Source organism: Dasypus novemcinctus, chromosome 7 (assembly GCF_030445035.2).
Source record: "Dasypus novemcinctus isolate mDasNov1 chromosome 7, mDasNov1.1.hap2, whole genome shotgun sequence".
Taxonomy (NCBI): Eukaryota; Metazoa; Chordata; class Mammalia; order Cingulata; family Dasypodidae; genus Dasypus; species Dasypus novemcinctus.
Genome location: NC_080679.1, coordinates 56,308,246 through 56,320,249, shown reverse-complemented (window position 1 = coordinate 56,320,249; position 12,004 = coordinate 56,308,246). Strand labels below are relative to the sequence as shown.

The window sequence follows — 12,004 nt, the reverse complement described above, 5'->3', positions numbered from 1 at the left end:
TTCCCACAGTGAATTTTCTTGGCACCTTGTCAAAACTAAATTTACCATAGAAATGAATAGCTTTATTTCTGGATTCTCAATTCTAAGCAATAGATCTATTTGTATATCCTTATGCTAGACACATACTATCTCGATTACTTTATATTTGTAGTAGTGTCAAAATTGAGAAGTGTGACTCCTCCAAAACCTTTTTCTTTGTCAAAATAGATATAGTTTGTATTTCCAAATGAATCTTAGGATCAGTTTGTCCATTTCTGAAAAACAGTAAGTTGGCATTTTGATAGGATGGTACTGGATCTGTAGCTCTCTTTGAGTATTATTACCATCTTAATAATGTTAAGGTTTCCCATTCATGAAAGAGGGTTATATTTCCATTCATTTAGACCTTCTTTAATTTCTTTCAACAATATTTTGTTTTTAGTATATAAAGTCTTTCCATTCTTTTGTTAAATTTATTCCTAAGAATATATTTTCAATACTATTTTAGAATAAATCATTTTCTGAATTTAATATTAGAGTTGTTCATTTCTAATACAGAGAAATACAACTGATTTTTGGCTACTGATAATGTATTCTGAAAACTTTTTTTCCCCCTGCAACTATGATGAACTCATTTATTAGCTCTACTAGTGTTTTTGTGTGTATGTGGATTCCTTGTGATCTTCTGCATAAAAGATGTCATTAAAAAATCGAGATAACTTACTTCCTCCTATCTAGTCTGGATGACTTTTATTTCATCTTCTTGCTTAATTTCCCTGGTTAGAAACTCCAGTATAGCATTGGCTCTGGCTAGAGCGCACATTCTTGAATTGTTACTGTTGCTGTTCAATTTGGCTTATTTGGTATTTTGGTAAGGATTTGTCTGTTTAATTTCAGAAGGACTGTTAGCTTGTAGTTTCTTTCTTTATGATGTCTTTTTCTAGTCCATGAAGGTCAGTTTGAGAGGGGGCATCTTTTCCATATTTCTACTCTATGCACTTACTAAATAGTACAACAAAAGTCACAATGACAGGGTGTAGGGAATTTTGATGAGTCGTCTACTCTATTCCTATGATACCTTTGTCTGGTGTTAGTATCAGTAATACTAGCCTCATTGAATGGATTGGGAAGTGTTCTCTCTTCTATTTTTGGAAGAGATTGTGAAGAACTGTTGTTAATTCTTTAAATGATTTGTACAATAGATCAGTTAAGCCTTCTGGTCCTGTGCTTTTATTATGGGAACCTCCCCACCCCCAAATTTAATCTCTTTGCTTGTTACAGATGTAGCAAGATTTTCTTCTTTAGGTATTTCTATAATTTCTGTCATTCTAGGAATTTTTCCCTTTCATCCAGGTTATCTTGGTGGCATACAATTTTTCTTTATTATTTACTTATAATACTTTTTATTTCTTACAGGTAATATCCCCCTTTTACTTATTTTACTAATTTGAGTTTTCTTTTTTCCCATGATCAGTATAAAGATTTATCAGTTTTGTTGATCTTTTCAAAGAACCAACTTTTAGTTTCATTGCTTTTTCTCTGTTGTTTTTCAATTTTTTTACTTTATTCTCATTTTATATTTATTTTCTTCCTTCTGCTAGATTTGCATTCGCTTTGCTCTTCTTTTTCTGGTTTCTTAATATGGAAGTTCGGGTTATTGTTTTGAGATCTATTTTTTTTTTCTTTTTAAATGTAATTGCTTACATGTATCACTTTTCCTGAGCATTGGTTTCACTGCATTCATAAGTTTTTTATGTTGAGATTTTATTTTCACTCATCTCAAAGTATTTTCTAATTTCCTTGTGATTTCTTTTTGACCCATTGGTTATTTACTTATGTATCATTTAATGTCACATATTTGTGATTTATATTCAAACATCCCATTTCTATTGATTTCTAATCACGTTCCATTGTGGTTGAAAACATACTTTTCTATCCCAGAGATTGTTACATGTGTACTTCAGAAGCATGTCTATGCTACTCTTGCTGAGTGTTCTGTTAGGTCTAATTGGTTTTTAGTGTAGTTCAAGTCTTGTATCCTTGCTGATCTGCTATTCAGTGATTCTATTTGTAAAAAATAGGGTATTGAAATCTCCAAATACTGTTCAGTTATCTATTTCTCTCCTCAGTTCAGTCAGTTTTTGCTTTATCTATTTTGGGGCTACATACACATACCTATAACTGTTATATCTTGTTGATGGATTTACCTTTTTATCATCATAAAATGTCATTTTTGTCTGGTAATAATTGTCTTAAAGACTATTGGGTCTGGTATTGGTATAGCTCTCCCAGGTCTCTTGTGGTATTGTTTTCATATATATTATATCTGATACATTAAAAAAAAATTTAGAACAATTTCATTACTCCAAAAAGAAAAACTCCATACACCCCTTAGCAGTCACCTCTCAATCCCTCGGCCCTTTCCCAGCCCTACATAACCACTAATCTAATTCCATCTTTATATCAGATAAATGATTTATAATTTTTTTCTCCTAGTTTGGGGCTTGTCTTTTCATTCCTTAGCTGTGTTTTTCTCCTAAGCAAAAATTTAAATTTTGATGAAGTTCATTTTATCATTTCTTTTGTGGCTCATGCTTTTGGTTTCATGATGCTTAACTCAAGATCATGAATATATTATTTCCTGTATTTTCTTATAAAAGTCTTATATTTTTACATTTTACATCTAGATTTGTGATCCATTTTGTATAAAGTTAAGATATAGGTCTATGTTCCTTTTTTTGTATGCATAAGGTTAATTTTTATATAAAGTATAGATGGGATTTATTTATTTTTTGAATATGGATATCCAGTTGTTCCAACCCCATTTGTTGAAAAGACTTTCTCCATTGAATTGTTTTTGTACATTTATCAAAAAATCAATTGCCTTCTTCCTTCCTGATGACCCCTAAGGAGTCTCTACCCTTTGTGCAGATGAAAAAGCAAGTAGCAACTGGACATTTTCTCAGCACCCAGTTTGCTAGAAATTAAAAGGAGAAAAATGGCACTGAAACAGATTTCCAGTAGCAAGTGTTTTGGAGGGTTGCAGAAAGTGTTTGAACTTGACAGTGTTGAGCTTAACTACAAAATGAAATTTTCTGTGTACTTAACCACCAAAGGCAAAAACTGGAAAATGCCCTGCACTATAATATCTGGCTTAACTTGTACAGAATAAAATTTAATGTCAAAATCTAGTTATCATCAAGCTGCCTCAGAATATGGTCTTGTCGTTGTTGCATCTGCTACCAGCCCTTCTGGCTGCAAAATTAAAGAAGATGAGAGCTCGGGCTCTGGCACTGGTGCTGGGTTTTATGTGGATGCAACTGAAGATCCTTGGAAACTTAACTACAAAATGTACTCTTACGTATAGAGGAGCTTCCCCAACTCATAAATGCCAATTTCCCAGTGGACCCCCGAAAGATGTCTATTTTTGGCCACTCCATGGGAGGTCATGGAGCTCTGATTTGTGCCTTCAAGAAACCAGGAAAATACAAGTCTTCGGCATTTGCTCCAGTTTGCTGCCCGGTACGCTATCTTTGGTGGATATTTAGGATCAGATCAAAGTAAATGGAAGGGTTATGATGCTACCCATCTTGTGAAGGCTTATCCAGGCTCTCAGCTGGACATACTAATTGATCAAGGAAAGGAATTCCTTTCAGATGGACAGTTACTTCCTGATAACTTCATAGCTACCTGTACAGAAAAAAAAATTCCTGTTGTTTTTATATCACAAGAGGATTATGATCACAGCTACTACTTCATTGCAACCTTTATTACTGATCATATCAGACATGCAAAATACCTGAATGTCTGTAAAGCTTTAGATAGTAGAATCTCTTCAGAATTACAACAGTTGTAATACATAGAATTGCAGGGGAAAAATTCTTAATCCTATTCTATGGTTGAATCACTTTCTGAAGAAATATATAAAATCTACTTCTGATTTTAAAAATTATTTTACGGGGGTTCACTTGGAAAATCTTTCCTATTTTATAGTTCTTTTGAGGTCATTTGGAAATCCTTGTTATACTGACTTCAGATCAAGCAATCTAAAAATAATCCCATTCAAATCACAGATGGTAATGCTGGGACAGAGGATTTAATGGTGGTTCCACCAAAACTCACCTTTGTAGACATCAAGCCTCTAAAGGCAGGGACTATCTTGTTGTGTTCATTGTTATAGCTCTAATGTCTAGCTAAGTACTCAGCTTCTTGTAGGTACTTAATAACTAATTATTAGTTGTTGAATAATGAATTAGGCTCAGAAAATTAAGTGAATTCCCTAACATTACACAGCTATTTTGAGAGAAGCCAGATTTCCTAAACAAATCCCATGATTTTTCTTAACTATGAAGGGGTTTAATATTGGTTTGGGATATGTTAAGCCTAAAAAATTAAGGAATGAGGTTTAATCTGAAAATAACTAGATATGGAAACCTATAAATTTCATGTTACTATATACTTAAATATTTTCCCTTGGTCACATGCAGAAACTTATCTTGGTGAAAAGTAATGGGTCTCTGTATATACCAAATTGTGTTCCTTTAAGAACTTAATGGACAAACATTTAGAACATGATAGGTGAAGCCTGGTTGTTTTAAAAGTATTATTATATTTTCTCTTAAGGAACACAAAGGTACATTTTAAACATTCAGTGAGAATGCATATTTAATATAAATAGATGGTACTCAAAATAAAATTAATATAAAAAATTAGTACTATATAAATGAGTAATCAAGATTGAGCTCTACAGTGAGCTGCAGAGACAACCTTCCATACAAGATGGTTCAGTCTAAACAGTCTTGTGTCCTCTAAGAAGAAAGATCTTTTAATTCATGAGTTTTTTGCAGGTAATTCCTTTGTAAAGAAAAACAATTGTGTTATCCTAAAATCATTGTATCTGTCAAGGTTCACCCAGAGAAGCAGAACTAGTAGGAGATATATATTAAAAGATTTATTACAGGGAAGTGGATGTGGCTCAAGCAACTGGGCTCCCATCTACCATATAGGAGGTCCAGGGTTCGAAACCCAGAGCCTCCTGGTGAAGGCAAGCTGGCTTGTGTAGGAGTACTGCCCCATGCAGGAGTGCTGGCCATACGGAGGCTGGCACAGCAAGATGACGCAACAAAAAGAGACACAGAGGAGAGATAATAATAGACACAGCAGACCAGGGAGCTGAGGTGGCACAAGCGAATGATTACCTCTCCCTCCCTCTGGAAGGTCCCAGGATTGGTTTCCGGAGCTGCCTAATGAGAATACACAAACAGACACAGAAGAACACACAGCAAATGGATGCAGAGAGCAGACAATGGAGGGAGGGCGGAGAAATAAATAAAAAATAAAAAAATTTAAAGAAAGATTTATTACAACAAATGAGCTTATGTGTGGGGGGGCTGGCTAAGTAGGTCTGCAGGGTACAGGGCAAGCTGTTGGTAAGGGAGGATCACGGGCAGGCTAAAGCTGCCGTCCACACACCGTCAGGTGGGGAAGAATCAGAGTAGTATGGAACTCCACAGGCATGGGCCAAACTTGATGTCCACAGGCAGAATTTCTCTACCCACCCATATTATCCAGGATAATCTCTCTTATTTAGTCATTTGATTATGGACTTGAGTTACATCTGCAAAATCCCTTTATAGCAACATATAATTATGAGGTGGGTTTAGTTTGCTCTTCTTTTTCTAGATCCTCCAGTTCTGAGGTTAGATCTCTGATTTGAGGACTTTCTTTTTTAATGTAAGCATTTAGAGAGAGAAATTTCCCTCTCAGTACTGCCTTTACTGCATCCTGATATTAATGTCCTTTGTGATTTCTTTGACCCATTGCTTAAGAGTGTGTTGTTTTAATTTAAGACAGTGTTTGTAAATTTTCCAGTTTTCCCTGTTACTGTTTTTTAGCTTCATTCTGTTGGGTCAGAGAAGATACATTGTATGATTTCAGTATTTTTGTTTTGTGACCTAATGTTTCCTTGAGAATGTACTATTTCTTAAAATGATCTTTAAGAGAATTTACAATGTGCTAAACATAACCAGGAAAAGAATCAATTAACCTTAGTTATGTAGGTCTATTTCTGGACTCTAATCTGTTGCATATATTTTTGTTTATCCTTTTGCCATTATAGCACTGTCTTTATTACTGCAGCTTTATAATTATTCTTTAAATTGAACAGTGGGAGTCCTTTGAGTTTCTCAAAGCTGTTTTGGCTATTCTAGTTCTTTCATATTTCTATTCAAGTTTCTCTATAATTGTTGAATACATTCTCTACATCTATTGAGATGATCATTTGTTTTCTTTTTTCTTTATGTTGTAGAAGCAGAGAAAGAATGACCAAATGGCATTAATACCAAAACGCCGTATAACATTAAACCTTACTTGGTCATGATGCATTCATGCTAGAATCAATTTTCCATTAAAAAATGATTTTTAAATTTATGTTCATAAGGGATACTGGCCTTTAGAGTCTTCTTGTACTATCTTTGGTTTTCCTAACAAGCCAATCCTGCCTGCATATAGAATGTGTTCCCTCCTCCATTTTCTGAAGAGTTTAAGAGATTGGTATTATTTCTTTCAGAAGTGTTTGATAGAATTCTCCAATATAGCTATTTGGGGGAAGGCCTATTACTTTCTTTAATTGACAGACTCTTAAGATTTTCTGTTTTCTCATGCCAGTTTTAGTAGTTTGGTATTTGCAAAAAGTTGTTCATAATATTCCCTTGTTAGCCTCAAATTGGATAAATCTATAGATTATTGTTCAAAAAACTCAATACCATTTAAAGGAAAATTATTTAACCCAGACTATTTACAAGGTATTATCCACAATGTCCATTGTACAATAAAAAGTTACTAAATATGCAACAAATGTGATCTACAATCAGGGTGGCAGTGGCAGATTTTAGAAAGACTCCAAATGACCCAACACTTGAAATAAGCAGACAAAAGCAGCTATTTGAATATGTTAAACGACATAAAGGAAAAAAAAATGATCATAAAGACTGAATTAATAGAGAATCTCATCAGATAAATAGAAATGTAAAAAAGTAAAAATAAAAAATAATTCTAGAACTAAAGCATACAAATTCTGAAATGAAAAACATTGCATGAGCTAAAAAGACTGGACACTGCCAAATAGGAGGGGAAAAAACAGCTTTTAAAAATTGAACAGAGCAATCACTAAAAAAATTATACAAAGTTGAGTTTTGTTCTTTATTAGAGTAGTACTATTTCTGTTTCAACTTAATCCAAGAGAACAACTCTTATTCTAGGGTAGCGGTCTGAAAAATATGGTCTGTGGGCTGGCTGCCTCTTTTTGTAGTTGAAGTCTTATTGGAACACAGCCATGTCCACTTGTTTACATATTGTCTATGGCTGCTTTTGCATTACAAAAGCGGAGGAGCTGCAACAGAGACCATATGGCTTGCAAGCTTAAAATATATACTGCCTAAAATATATACTGTTAAAAAAAAAAGTTTGCCAATCTCTACTGTGGTTGTGCTCCTGAATCCTAATGTGTTACTTTTCTATAGTAGTAAATGGCCTAGAATTTTCAGTGATGTCTCTCTACCCTAGCTGGTCTGAACTGCAAGGATTACTAGAACTATATAACTTCTGGTACCACCATTCAACTCTAGGCTTTACAGCAGGTAATCTTTTGCTACGTTTTACAGATCCTTATCCTCCACATGTATTAATACATCACAGCTCTTAGACAAGTATCCTTAAACTTCTACCTTCTTCCTCATGGCTCCCTTTTCTCTTGAACTCTGCCCTATAAATTCCAGCTGTGTCAGTAACCCAAACCTGTGCCTCTCAGCTCAAGAGAACTTCTTCTCTGCATAGGTTCAATTTCTCCACAATAATCCTGGCAGATGACCCCAGGCAAAAACCCAGAATGATCAATTGTGGGGTTTGCATCATGTATTTCTTTTCTTTGAGGGATTACAGTCTTGTGTAGCCTATGGTTCAGAAGAAAACATGGGTGGTTTGGGCATGTCTAACCTTTGTTTTTTGGGGTTTTTTTTGGCTTGGGATTTTTTAAAATTTTGAAATAATTTCAATCTTACAGGATAGTTATAAATACAAAACTCAAACAGAGAACCCCAAAAAGCACACCCAGACATCCAGATCCACCAATTTTAACATTTTGTCATATTTGCTATATCATTCTATCTACCTATCCATTCATCCATCCTTTAAACACTGGCGATTAGATTGTATACATAATGCTCCTAAGAACAAGGATATTCACTTTTGTAACCACCTTAAGTATAGTTATCAAGTTCAGGAACTTTTACACTGATACAAAACTTAGTCTATTTTTCAGTTTTTTCTATATGTTACAATAATGTGCTTTTGGGACTTTTCTCCACTATTAGATCAGGTACTGCACATAGCTGTCATTGTCACCTTGGTTTTTTGGGTTTTAAATTGTAAAAATACATATACAATGTAAATATTTATACTCCCATCCCAACCAACAACTTGCAAGCATACCATTCAGTTGGATTAATCACATTCTGTTGTGCTACCCTCACCACCATTCATTACCAGAACTTTCTGTTACCCCAAACAGAAACCCTAATTTTATACGTTAACTCCCATTCTATGCCACCCCATACTCTACTTTGTCTCTATCCCTTTTTTCATTTAAAGGCAGTATCAGAGATTGAACCCAGGACCTCATACATGGGAAGCAGGTGTTCAACCACCAAGCTATATCTGCTACCCTGCCTCTATGCTTTTGTATATTACAGCTATTTCATATAAGTGTAATCATATAGTGTCTGTCCCTTTGTGTCTGACTTATTTCATTCAACATGATAACTTTAAGGTTCATCCATGTTGTTGCATATATCAGAACATTCATTCCTTTCTACAGCTCAATAATATTTTCATTCCTTTCTACAGCTCAATAATATTACATGGTATGTTGTTTTTGTTTCTGAGGCTGCTCAAAGCAAAAACAATGAAATGGTTTGGCTTAAAAAATGGGAATTTACTCACTCAAGGTTAGAGACCAGGAAAAGTCCAAATCAAAGTATTATCAAGGCGAAGACCGGCTGAGGCAATCCTTGACTCCTCTGCCACACATGGCAAGGCACATGGTAGCATTTGTTAGTCTCTCCCTTCTCTTCTGGGTTTCGTTGCTTTCAGCTTTTGGCTTTCATGGCTTTCTCTCTCATGCCTGAATTCATTCCGTTTATAAATGGGGCTTCAGTAATAGGATTAAGATCTATCCTAAATGAGGTGAGTCACACCTTAACTGAAGTAGCCTCATCTATAGGTCCTACTTACATGTAAGGTTTACACCACAGGAATGGATTAACTTTAAGAACATATTTTTCTGAGGTACATATACCTTCAAAACCCCAAATATGTATATACCACATTTTGTTTATTCACCTTTTGATGGACACTTGAGTTGTTTCCACCTTTTGGCTATTTGAACATCGTTGTACAGATATCTGCTAAGTTCCACTTTGTTATGTGACTCAAAGTGGAATTGCTGAGTCATATGGTAGTTTTTGAGGAACTACTAAACTATTTCACAGCAAATGCACCATTTTACATTCCCACCAACAATGAACAAGTGTTCCTATTTATCTACATCTTCTCTAACACTTGATTTTTGTTTTTGTTTTTAGTAGTAGCCATTCTATTCTAGTGGATGTGAAATTGTATTTTGTGGTTTAGATTTGCCTTTTCATAATGGTTAATGATAATGAGCATCTTTTCAAGTGCTTATCGGCTATTTGTTTATCTTCTTTGAAGAACTGTCATGTCTTTTGCCCATTTTTTAATTGGGTGGTCTCTTTTGAGTTGTAGTAGTTCTTTATATATTCTGGATATTAAACCCTTACATAGTTTCCAAATAATTTCTCCCATTCTATTGGTAGTCTTTTCACTTTCTTGATAATATCCTTAGATGCACAAAATTTTTAATTTTGATAAAGTCCAATTTAATTTTTCTTTATTTGTGCTTTTGGTGTAAAATCTAAGACTCTACTGGGTAATACAAAGTCCTGAAGATATTTCCCTGTTTTTGCTTAAGATTTATTTTTTCTTTTTCTCCCCTCCCTGCCTCCCCACCCCCCCAGTTGTCTGCTTTCTGTGTCCATTCGCTATGTGTTCTTCTGTGTCTGCTTGTATTCTTGTCAGTGGCACCCGGAATCTGTGTCTCTTTTTGTTGCATCTTATCTTGCTGCGTCAGCTCTCCATGTGTGCAGTGCTATTCCTGGGCAGGTTGCACTTTTTTTCGCACTGGGTGGCTCTCCTTACAGGGCACACTCCTTGTGCATGGGGCTCCCCTATGTGGGGACACCCCTGTGTGGCAGTGCACTCCTTGTGCACATCAACACTGCAAGTGGGCCAGCTCATCATACGGGTCAGGAGGCCCTGGGTTTGAACCTTGGGCCTCCCATGTGGAAGGCAGACGCCCTATCCATTGAGCCAAATCTGCTTCCTTCCCTGTGTTTTATTCTAAGAGTTTCATAGTTTTAGTGCTTAGATTATGCTCTTGATCCATTTTGAGTTAATTTTATGTATAGTGTGAGGTAGGAGTCTACGTTCATTCTTTTCCATGTGGATAGTCAGTTTTCTTAGCATATTTGTTGAAAAGACTGTTCTTTGCCCTTTGAGTGTACTTGGCTCTCTTGTCAAAAACCAGTTGGCCATAGATGTATAGGTTTATTTCTGTACTTCCAATTGTGTTCCATTGGTTTGTATGTTTGTCTTTGTTTTGATTACTGTAGCTTTGTAAAAAGTTTTGGAATTGGGAAGTGTGTGTCCTTCAACTTTGCCCTTCTTTCTCAAGATATTTTTGGCTATTCAGGGTCCTTTGCCCTTCCATACGAATTTGATGATTAGCTTTTCCATTTCTGTAAAGACGGTTGTTGGAATTTTGATTGGGATTGCTGTGTATCTGTAAATCACTTCAGGTAGTACAACATCTTAATGATATTAAGTCTTCCAATCCATGAACACAGAATATCTTTTCATTTATTTAGGTCTTAATTTCTTTTAGTAATGATTTATTTTCTACATTACAAGTCCTTTACATCCTTGACTATATTTATTCCTATTTTATTCTTTTCATTGCTGTTATAAATAGAATTATTTTCTTAATTTCATTTTCTGATTGTTCATTGCTGATATATAGAAAAATCAAAGATTTTTGTGTATTGATCTTGTACCCTGCCACTTTGTTGATCACATATATTAGTTCTAGTTGCTTTCTTGTAGATTCTTCCTTGTCGTTTGCAGATAAGGCTACTTCTTCCTTTACAATTTGGATGCCTTTTATTTCTCTTGCTAACCTGTATTTAGAACTGGCATTAATGTAAAGACCATCATTATTTGTGTTGTAAACATTTGACCAGGAAACAAAGCCTGAGTTTGGTAGCAGCCCAATGTAAGTAACTTTATGAAGTCTGAGGCAGGATCAAATTTTGATATGCATGGTTCCCCTGATAATATAGATGAGAGGTTGGCAAGCATTTTCTATAAAGAGCCAGGTAGTAAATATTTTAGACTTTGTATGTCACAAGGTCTCTGCCTAACCTTATAGCAAAGCAGCCATAGACAATCTGTTAATGAATGAGTATGGCTGTGTCCTAATAAATTTTTTTTAGAAAAAATAAAAAGTATATTCACAGTTTTATAAAATTTTCAAGATATGGAAAAATATTTTCCTATTTTGTAAATTGCAATTTTATTGAGTGATTATCTTGTCTTCTATTGCCAAGATAAAACTGTTGTTGCCTCTATTTCCTCAAGTAAACAAAGTATTACTGTTTCTACATGCCACCTAATCATACAGTATTTTTCATTTTTGTAACTTCAAAACAAAACCTCCCTTCTCTTGACAGATAAACGGTATATGTGAAGAGTGGTGAAAGGGAGCATTGATTCCTGACGTGGCCTAGAGAAAGAAATTACTGGTCAACATCACTTGGATGGACCCTTTTTGTTTTCCAAAGATGCTACTGAAGTAGACTTTTCTATTGCTTTCCTCTACTCAAACGTCTTTAAC

General features: G+C 34.9%; 1 pseudogene; it reads left to right on the top strand.

Annotated features, from left to right (window-relative positions):
• The first annotated feature begins 2,977 nt into the window (after nt 1–2,977).
• On the top strand, nt 2,978–3,835 carry LOC101440074 (S-formylglutathione hydrolase pseudogene; annotated as a pseudogene).
• Nucleotides 3,836–12,004: the final 8,169 nt, after the last annotated feature.